The 10,979-nt window shown below is 41.5% G+C and overlaps 2 non-coding genes across 2 annotated transcripts; both read left to right on the top strand.

Annotated features, from left to right (window-relative positions):
• Window positions 1–2,894: 2,894 nt before the first annotated feature.
• Window positions 2,895–2,966, top strand: TRNAH-GUG (transfer RNA histidin (anticodon GUG)). The gene has a single exon. It is a non-coding gene; the product is annotated as a tRNA-His (tRNA).
• A 4,141-nt stretch (window positions 2,967–7,107) lies between these two features.
• On the top strand, window positions 7,108–7,181 carry TRNAN-GUU (transfer RNA asparagine (anticodon GUU)). The gene has a single exon. It is a non-coding gene; the product is annotated as a tRNA-Asn (tRNA).
• Window positions 7,182–10,979: the final 3,798 nt, after the last annotated feature.

The following is a 10,979-nucleotide window of genomic DNA, read 5'->3' as shown; positions in this document are numbered from 1 at the left end:
TCCATTGTACCTCCCAATAAGCTGAGTCAGTAGGTCACTACTCTCCTTGTCAGAATAATAGATCCCCCCAGACAGTCTGGACTACTTGTAGTTCATTGACCATTGGTCAGGAAACTCTTTTTACAGTGATGGAAATAATTAGCATTAGACTGACCTACCTAAAAAATCAGGAAAACAAGATCCAAAGGAATCTAACCATTTACAAGTCACTCAACTGTACCCCAGAGTAAAACTCAAGGAGATTTATAAAAATATCAAAATAGCCAGTGTCCAGAAAGGGGAATTTAGATTATGTCTGGCCTCCTACCAAAGAATGCCAGTCATGCAAAGAGGCAGGAAAACAGATAGGGAGGAAATCTCCTAATGAATGAATGAATCAATTAATCAACCAGAACTGAACCAGAACTGACATGATGTAAAAATCAGCAGAGAAGACTTTAAACAGTTATTGTGACTGTGTGTATATGTCCCCAGAGTTGATTAGAACTGTGGAATATACAAAAATGGCCAAAAATCAAACTTAAGAGATGAAAACTGTAATATCCAAGACAATCAGATTGAACAGCAGATTAGATATTGCAAAAAAAAAAAAAAAGAACAAGATTAGGGAACACAAAGTCAAGGACAGTTGTTTCCAAAAGGAAACTCAGGCCAAAATAGAATGTTTTTTAATGAAAACAGTGTCACTTAATGGTAGGGCAACATTAAAAGAGATGATACATAGGTTATTAATGTTTCTGAAAATACCCAGGGACAAGAAATAGTGTTTGGAGGAACAATGTCAGATAATTCCAATTGTAGTAAAGATTATAAGCCCACTGATCCAAGGAGCCACATGAACAAAATAAATGAGCACAACAGTGCTAAACTAAACCATGTCTAGTCACATCATAATTAAAATGCTCAAAGCCTTTGAAAAAGAATACAATCCCCAAGAGACCAGAGGAAAAAGACCAGTATCTACAGAAGCAAAAATAAAGACATCAGATTTTTCATCATAAACATGTAAGTGAGGGACTTCCTTGATGGTCCTTGTTGTGGGTTGGATCCCTGGTTGGGGAGCTAAGAGCCTACATGCCTCGTGGCAAAAGAAAAAAAAAAAAAAAAAAAAGAAACAGAAACAATATTGTAACAAATCCAACAAAGATTTAAAAAAGAGAGAAGCATAGAAGTGATAAGACAGTGGAGCAACCTCTTTAAAGGACTGAAGCCTAAAAAGTCAAGGTGGAATTCTATCACTACCCACCCCTAAAAGTCTTTCAAAATGAAGGTGAATAATGACCTTTACAGACATACAAATGCGGAAAGACTTTATCACCAACAGACCCACATTTCAAATAACGTTACAGTAGCCCTCCAGGAAGAACACCACCAGGTGGAAATCTAGATGTACACACAGGGATGAAGGAAAAGAGAGATGACATCTGCCTGGGAAAAATACAAGATTTTTTATTTAAATCTCTTTGGAAATATGGGACAAAAATTTTTTTTCTTTTTTTTATTTATTTATTTTTTCAGTGGGTTTTGTCATACATTGACATGAATCAGCAATAGATTTACACGTATTCCCCATCCCGATCCCCCCTCCCACCTCCCTCTCCACCCGATTCCTCTGGGTCTTCCCAGTGCACCAGGCCCGAGCACTTGTCTCATGCATCCCACCTGGGCTGGTGACCTGTTTCACCATAGATAATATACATGCTGTTCTTTCGCAACATCCCACCCTCACCTTCTCCCACAGAGTTCAAAAGTCTGTTCTGTACTTCTGTGTCTCTTTTTCTGTTTTGCATAAAGGGTTGTCGTTACCATCTTTCTAAATTCCATATATATGTGTTAGTATGCTGTAATGTTCTTTATCTTTCTGGCTTACTTCACTCTGTATAATGGGCTCCAGTTTCAGCCATCTCATTAGAACTGGTTCAAATGAATTCTTTTTAATGGGACAAATTTTTTAAAACAACGGTGAGTTATGGGGTTTATAACATGCACAGTGAAGGAGGAATGTGAATAGATAGTTAGTTGCTCCTTGCACTCATTCTTGGAGCTGGAGGGTGGTAGGAGAAGAGGCGTTTTTGGCCTTTCCCGGAAAGGATGCGAGGAGTAGAAACCACAAAGCCTTTAAGTACTTACAGGTGCTCACAGGCAAGGCGTCCCTGTGTAGGTTTGAACCACCAAATCTTTTGCTTAGCAACCAAACGCGCAAACCGATTCCGCCCCAGAGATACGCGTACGTCAGGTTCTTCTCATCCCCGTGGATGAGCGATCACTCCTTCCACGCCAGGCGGAGCCACCCGCCTTTCCTGGGAGAGCGGCGCCGGATCCAAGCCTCGGACAGCCGGAGAAGCCGTGGGCAAGCCGGCCGTCGGGCGATTCCGAAGGCAGAAGTGCAGCCGAGCGTCCCCGCCGCAGAAGCAGCGCCCGGGAGATGCCCCGGGCCTAAGCCGGGGGGGGCCCGAGGGAAGCTGAACGCCGGGTGGGCTCGTAATGGTTCTTCCTTTACTCCGCCTTCACCTAGCCGTCTGCGCCGCCAGCGCTGCCCTGGCTCCGATCGGCCGCGGTCGGTGGGGCAAAAGCTGGAACCAGCGGGTGGGGAAGGTCGGTCCAAAGGGACAAACGCGAAGAGGCAGAAAAGAAGCTGGCGAGGTGGGGACGAAGACAGCCAGACTTCCCAGAAAGAGCGTGCCAGATCTGGGGAGGTGAGAATTGGTTTTCGGTTTGGTTTCGTTTTCTCATCATGTATCAGGATTGAGAGGAAGAGAGGGAAAACCAGGGATTGGAGATGAAAGAGAGAAAAAGAATACCTGCAGTTTCCAAGAATAAAGCGGCGCAATGATTGGAATCATTTTAAGTCAAATAACATAGATCAAAGCCAGTTGTAGCTTTGAGTGTGGCGCGCCGTGATCGTATAGTGGTTAGTACTCTGCGTTGTGGCCGCAGCAACCTCGGTTCGAATCCGAGTCACGGCATTAGGTTACACCTGTTATCTGCTTCCCTTTTCCCCTAAAACCCGGTAATGGTCTACACTGGGTTCTCTGAAATGTGACCGCCAGTTCTATCCAAAAAGGAAATTATCAAGGTGTGTAATCACAGAACAAGATGCACAAATGAACAGCTATTCGATGTGAAATAATTACCAGGATCAAGATGTAGAAAATTTTTATCAGCCAAGTATGGATGATACACTTTGATACATGGATGAGGCCCTTCGATACATTTTCCAGGTAATGCCTATCCATCCCCTGCTACTCTAAGCTATTCTGATGGCCACTCCACAGTTTAAGCTTGTCCTTTCTTCAAACTCACCTAAATGAATATACACATTTTACTATCTAGGGATTATCAAGCAGAAATTCTGAAGTCGAGTTTCCCAGTAGTAAGGAAATCACAGAGTTCAGCACCACATGAAGGCAATGGACAAGCCTTTGCCCTGGATAAAGCCCCTTCAAGATCACAGTATCTCTGCTGCCAGGTATCCTATGAGCCACCGTCTTTCTTTCAGGGTCACCCTCCTCCCCTCCATCCTTATTAAATCCCTCTCTGCAAAGTAATTCTAGCAAAGATCTCCCAATCTTCCTGCTCCTCCCCACACAGGCAGAGCACACACGCTCACCCACCAGCCTGACTGCCTTTCAGCAGCTCTTCCAGACCCACACACACCCACAGCCACTGTGCTGTCTCTTCCACTGCTGCCTCTGCAGGCTTGGTCCACACCCCCCGCCCCTCATACACCAGCCCCACTCCCTCGCTCACCTCTTGCCCTACAGTGGACATAACATTTGTCCTAACAGGTCTTCTGAGCAAGTGTCCAAGGGAAAAGGGAAAACGTGCCCACTGCCTGGTAGAGACCATGGGGATTCCAAACAGCAGCATCTGGAGAGTCAGGGCATTTATCTAGATCACCTGGAGATGCCCCGGGCCTCAGCAATGATATTTTGGTGTTGATTTTTACAGTAACTGTCTGCTTATGTCACCAGTAACAGGTTTTTCTTTGTGGTAGTGAGATGAATTGGAAATTCCAATTACTCAGGGAAATGAATGTGAATGAATAGATTGAAAGAGAGTATTTTAAAAATATATTCCACCCTGCTCAACTGACAAGTGGGTGGAGATGACAAAAACCTGGGAGGTGGGCAGCATTTGCTTTTGCTGGGCCAGTCATTGGATGTGAACCAGTGGCCCCTGGGAACAACTCTAACTTGGATCTCTGTCTACCAGAGATACTTTGGAGGATCCGTCTGCACTGCGGGGATAGATCACAGCACCCCTTTTCCTTTTGCTGGGAAACCTAAGCCAGGGTCTTCCTGGATCACAAAGGTAGATATTTTAATGACCAGGAGTTGTAACAAAATATTCTTAATAATTTTACTCATTAGGGAAATAAACATTAATACTATAAGGAGATATCATTACACACCCTCCAGCATGACTATATTTAAAAGAATTTGTACATCAAATGCTGACATATGTGGAGCAATTGCATCTGAAGTAGTTGGTTTGATATAATTTTGGAAGACTGTTGGCAATTTCTAATAAAGTTAATCTTTTACTCCATGACCCAGCAATTGCAGAACTTCTGTGAATGTACACGTACACAAAAAGTCTGTTATGGAATATCCATCAAAATACTAAGAATATTCATCAAGAACACCAATTGACACCAGAAAATCCCCACCAAAATTACTCCAGTAATGCCAAAATTAATGTGATATGCATAATAATATGAATATGTTTAATGAACAAAATTTTGCATAAAATAGAAGTTACCAAAAAACGTGCATTCATTCAACAGCACACTGTTGCTTACTCACAATAGACCTCACAATAATAATTAGCAATTGATCTAGTATAGGGATTGTCTAGAAATGGGGCTCAAATGACTTTCTAGGATGGTGGGAGTTTTCTATAACTTGATCCAGGTGATGACTACATTTGCCCAAATTCAACAAACTGCCTATGAACTAAAGGTGTGTACTTATTATACTATGTAAAATATAGTTCAATGATTTACTGTTTCCATAAAAATCAGTAATAGTGAGTGGAGACAAGTTGTTGTAGATAGACTGGGAGGACTAGTTTGCATTTATTGTAAAGCTATTAAATACTTGTTTTCCTTTAGTGTAAAAAAAGCCCTCACTGATGTCAGAAATATCTTCACTCTCAGTGAGAGAAAAACAAATACTGTATATTAACACATATATATGGAATCTAGAAAGACGGTACTGAGGAACCTATTTGCAGGACAGCAGTAGAGACACAGACATAGAGAACAGACTTATGGACATGGGGGAGGGGTGAAGGGGAGAGTGGGAGGAATGGAGAGTAGCATGGAAACACATAGGCTATTGCATGTAAAACAGACAGCCAGTGGAAAATTGCTGTATTACTCAGGAAACTCAAACCAGGGGCTCTGTAACAACCTAAAGGAGTGGGATGGGGTGGGAGGTGGGAGGGAGGATCAAGAGGGGACATATGTATACCCATGACTGATATATGTTGATGTATGGCAGAAACGAACACAATATTGTAAAGCAATTATCCTTCAATTAAAAATAAATAAATTAAATATAAATTTAAAAACAAAACAAAAAGAAATAGCTTTACCAGAAAAAGCCAGCAATGACCATGTTATTTCGTTAGTGCAAACTATAGACAAGTCTCCTTGAGAGGCGATATTTCAACTTTGGGGATGTGTTCTGCTTAACAGTGAGACAGGTAATTGTCCTAGGTTTTGCTTTGACCAGTAGATTTGTGCGCTTTGGGATTTACTCCTCTTCTCATTGTGTATCACAGCAAGGCCAGTGGCAAACTCTGCTCTCCCACCACTGCTAAGGGACATAGCTGGTGCTGGAATTAAAAGCAAACAGTTGTTACAGTACTCAGACATAAAAAAGAATGAAATAATGCCAACTGCAGCAACTTGAATGGGCCTAGAGATTGTCACACTAACTGAAGTAAGCCAGACAAAGACAAATATCATATGATATCGCTTACATGAGGAATCTAAGACACAAAATAAAAAATGATACAAATGAACTTGTATACAAAACAGATGGCCCTGCTGACATAAAAAACATTATGGTTACTAAAGGGAAAAAGAGGGATGGATAAATTAGGAGTTTGGGATTAACATACACACATGCTATATATAAAATAGATAACCAACAAGGACCTACTGTATAGCACAGGGAACTATGCTCAATATTTTGTAGTAATGTACAAGGAAAATGAATCTGAAAAAAATAGACATATATGTACATATAACTGAATCACTTTGTTGTATACCTGAAACTAACAGAACATTGTAAGTCAACTATAAGTCAACTGAAAAAGAGAAAAAAGGCAAATGGAAAGACAGGTTATAGACACTACCTTGCTATAGCCTCGATCGGAACCGAGGCTGCTGCTGCTACAATGCAGCACCTACACTATACGAGCCCAATGCACCACAGACCTGCATAACTGCAGTCATAACTGCACAGACCAGGTCTCCACATAAAGGTCTTTGCTGTTTCGTTCATGACACTTAACAGAAGTTCGTGCTTTTCTCTCTTTGATGTTTTCTCCGATTCTCCCTCCCTATTCTGCTACTTGATAAAAGTAATTTTTCTCTCTCAGGATCTGGCCCGAATTTCCTCACAGGTTTTCTGGGAGGTCTCTTTGTTTCATTCATGCCTTTTCTTGTTCTCCCTGCTTTTCACTTTTCCTCTTTGGATCTGATCTCTTTCCAGCGGCGGCCACACGGACCTCACCTACTAAACCGCTGCCCAGCGGCGCAAGTGGTTGAGGAAAGGCATAGCAAACAAGGAGGCATCACTGAGCCCATCGGACGTTCCGCTTCCCTCCGGCACCCCTCGGCTCAGGCTCGGGCGTCTCCCGGCGCTGCATCTGAGGCGGGAGAGGAGCAAGGCGGGGCGGAGACGCTCGGCTGCCCTTCTGCCTTCGGCATCGCCCGGCTTCCCCACGGGATCCGACGCGCTGAGTGGACTCCATTTCCATGGTTGTCCGAGGCTTGGAGCAGAAGCCGCTGTCGTGTGAGAGACAGGTGGCTCCGCCTAGCTTGGTAGTTAGGCTTGCTTTCGGTGAGAATAGAGAGGGGTGTCCTCTCGTGTCTCTGTGGCGCAATCGGTGAGCGCGTTCGGCTGTTAACCGAAAGGTTGGTGGTTCAAGCCCACCCAGGGACGCGTGTCACTCTTTTAGAATGTAAATAATGAACGGTTGTTTCTAGTTCGCGCATCTTCTCCCAAACCCACTACCCAAGTGCCCCCTGTGTCTTGTATACACACACACACATACACACAAGGACTTATGTCCAGATATTCCTTCATCCTCTCTGGAGGAAAACAGGTCACTGGGAATCCTGTAATTCATGAAGGAGTAGGCTTATTTTCTTTACTCTGTAAACTCCTTTTACCAATGAAGCTTTCCCACTGTTGTAGTAGTTTCTATTTAACCCCTTCCATGTACTTTTGAGGTTTGGTTCTACGCTTTTCTTCTGACAGTTATCATTCTTGTACACATGGGGACAGGGTAGAATCCTGGAAGAGTGATTGCTCTATCGCAGCCTTTACATGGTTTTGTATGTGATTCCTTTTTCTTGTCTTTGTTGACTTATTGGCTATAAATATCTTGTTATTTCAGCAATTGCTTTAGGTGTGATAGCATGCATACATCTGTAATTCAGCACAGTCTGCCTTTGAGGGATGGCACGTCTCCTCACATTTCTCCCCTGCCTGCCCTTATGCTTTTGTTGTCTGGTATTTTACTTTGCATGTTATGAACCCCAAATTCAAGGTTATTACTTTTCCTTATTTCATATTTTTAACGAGATTTAATTGATAATAAAAAGCATGTATTTTCCCATGCATATACCATGTCTCTTTTCTTTCATTTCCTTGTGTACATCAGGAATTGCATCTGATGTGAGTTCCCTTCTTCTTGAAGGATTCCTTTAACTTCTCTTGCTGTGTGAATTTGCTGGTAATGAAATCTTTCAGCCTGTGTATGTCTATAAATGTCATCATTCGACTTTTATTTCAGGTTTTTTTTTTTTTTTTTTTGGTAGGGAGTAGGCATAGACTTCCACCCTGACTTTTTCCACTCTCAGTCCTTTAAAAATGTTGCTTCACTGACTTCTCCCTTCCATTTCTTTTGATGAGAAATCTGACACAAACTTTATTTTTGTTTTAAGAACGTGCTGTGTGTTTTCTGTCTGGCTGCATTGTGTTGTTGTTGTTTTTTCCATTTTCAATGGATTAGAGCAGTTTAATTATAATGTATGGTTTTCTTCCTGTTTCTTGTACTCACAGTTCATTTGGCTCCTTAGATTGGTGGGTTCATAACTTTCATTATGATTGGAGTATTTTCTGTTTGTTTCCTCAAAGTTTTTTTTCTTCAAAAAATTTCTCCTGGATTTTCAGAGACTCCAACCACTCCTATATTAGGCCTTTTAAAGTTGTTCTACCTTTCAATGGTGCTATGTTCATTTTTTTTTAATTACTGGCATTTAATTTTAGACATTTTTAGTTGTTCAAGGCTTAGTATTCCCTGACCTTTTCCTACAATGTCTAATCTGTTGTTGATTCACAGATATTATAATTTTCATCTCTAAAGCTTGCTTTTACGCCATTTTTGTGTTCCACATTTCTAATAAACTCTTTGATCATATGTAACATAGTCATGGTAACTGTTTAAAGTCCTCTCTACTGAGTTTTACATCATATCAATTCTGGTTCAGTTTTGATTAATTATATTCTTTCTTTTGCATCATATTTTCCTGCCTCTTTGCATGCCTGACATTTTGTTGTTGTTTGGATGCCAGACATCATCAAAAGTCCCCTTCTGGATACTAGCTATTTTGGTATTTCTATGAATTACCTTGAGTTTTGTTTTGGGGTACAGTTAAGTGACTTGTAAACTGTTTGATCTCTTTGGATTTTGCTTTATGATTTTTTGGGTAGGTCATTCAAGGGCTGACTATTCTAGAGCTGTGGTCTTCTCCAAGGTTCATGAGTTATATCAGTAGTCTAGTCTGACTGACAACAGTGAGTACAATTGCCTGTCCTAGATGAACATTAAGCACTGTTCTACGATCTTGTTCAAAATTTCTTTTCTTGGTCTTTGGCATCTCTCCACAAGCCTACTTTTATTAGAACTCTGCTTACTACTTAAGGCAGACTTTTTTGTATCTCTGGATCGATTTCTCATCACTGGACCTTTGTTCTCTGAACTCTGGCTGCCTTAATCTCCAGCAAAACTCAGCTTCCCCTTGACAATCCAAAGAGTTGGTCTCAGATTCTCCTTCTCTTGACCAACCTGGACACTCTTTAAAAGCATTAATGTGGGCCAGTGGCAAGACTCACCTTGTTTCTCTCATCATCTCTCAGAGGCTTCTGTCACCTTTTGCCTGATTTTCTGTTTCTAGAAACTGATATTATATAATTTTCTTTATTTTTCCTTTGGGAACAAGGAAGAAGGGGAGGGTGAGATCTGATTTCAGGCTGGAGGGTAAATCTGATTTTTTCACTCCACCTTTGTAAGAAGCTGAAGGCATTTTAAGTGTTCTTAGCTTGATTTCAATAGCAGGTGTGCCAATTTGTATTCCCATTTTTCCAACTCCATGAAACAGATTTTTTCTTCATATTCTTGTCATCATGACAAACATGATATATGTCTATATGATCCTCTAACAAGGGAAGTGGTACCCTCCTGATTCAACTAAGCTAGAGGTACAACAAAAGTCCAAGTGGACATCACCCTGTTGCATATGTTCAGCAGCTAAACTTCCAAGATGTTTCTAGAAAGCCTTCCAATAACTCTAATTAATTCTGGTGGTGACCTACTTATTCAAGTCCAGAGAAGATTGACCAGAATGACTCCAAATTGCTTCACACTAAGTTTATTGATAGGAGGGGGAGAACACTGATCTCAGACATTTATTCTTCCCTTTTCTTCATGAATATATTTTTGCCATCTGGATGCACACATTTAATAACTGGTTGACCTCTTATTTAAGGCTACCTTCACAGGCCAATCACTGTCTCTATGTGATTCCTTGACAGTGTTTGGCTGTTTCTGCAAAAATTATCCCATTTGAGGCAAATTGTTGGGACCAGTAGGATTCTGCACCTGGCAATCCATCTTGTGCAGACCTGAGTTCTTCTGTTGAATCTCATGAGCACTCATGAGCTCTTAGCGTCTCACAAAGTAAACCTAACTCTTGGAGATTCTCTCTACTCTCTCTGTGTCTTTGTCTGTCTGTCATCCTCTGTTCCTCGTATTCTAGGTCTCCCTAAATCTACCTCATTTCTTCTCCTTTTCATCTTTTCTTTCACCATTGCACTAGATTGCTTTTAATCACTGAGCACTACTCAGGCAATTATTAGATGCCAGCCCTGCTGTGGGGGAAGGGGGAGATAAATGCTGCATTTTGAGTCAACTCAAGGTCTCTGCCCTGGTGAGTACACATCTGGAGGCATCGAAAAGGGACAGTGTAGTGGGAGCAGAACTGGTTCCTGGCAGTGTGTTTTTCCCAGGCTAATCTGCTCATCTCTGCCTAGGGTTCTAGCAGTGATGGAGATAAGAGAAGCATAATGAAGATGATAGCACTAGGATGGATGACTTCAGATTTAGAAGGCAGGAAACCAAGAACCAAAACCTTTTTTAAAAGTATTATTACATAAACAAGCACTTTAAGGAAACAGCAGGCTTTCAGTGACAGCACCCCACTTCCTGGAGCAGACATTCCATGTGTTCCACAATTCTTACAGTGACATTGAGGGACACAGTCACTAACCTACTTATAAAAGGTACCTGAGCCTCCTCTTAACCTGTTCACATATGGCCATTCTACAATCTAGAAACATAGGAGGCAGCATTGAAGTAAAACAGTGTTTCTCATTTCTATCTCAGTTATACATTATACAGGCAAAGATTACACATCAATGAATTTAATATCAGTCAAACACTTCAAAGATAAAATA

The sequence above is a fragment of the Dama dama genome, chromosome 20 (genome assembly GCF_033118175.1).
Source record: "Dama dama isolate Ldn47 chromosome 20, ASM3311817v1, whole genome shotgun sequence".
In the NCBI taxonomy this organism is placed as follows: Eukaryota; Metazoa; Chordata; class Mammalia; order Artiodactyla; family Cervidae; genus Dama; species Dama dama.
The sequence above is the reverse complement of the archived record's forward strand: the minus strand, read 5'-3'. Positions and strand labels throughout refer to the sequence as shown.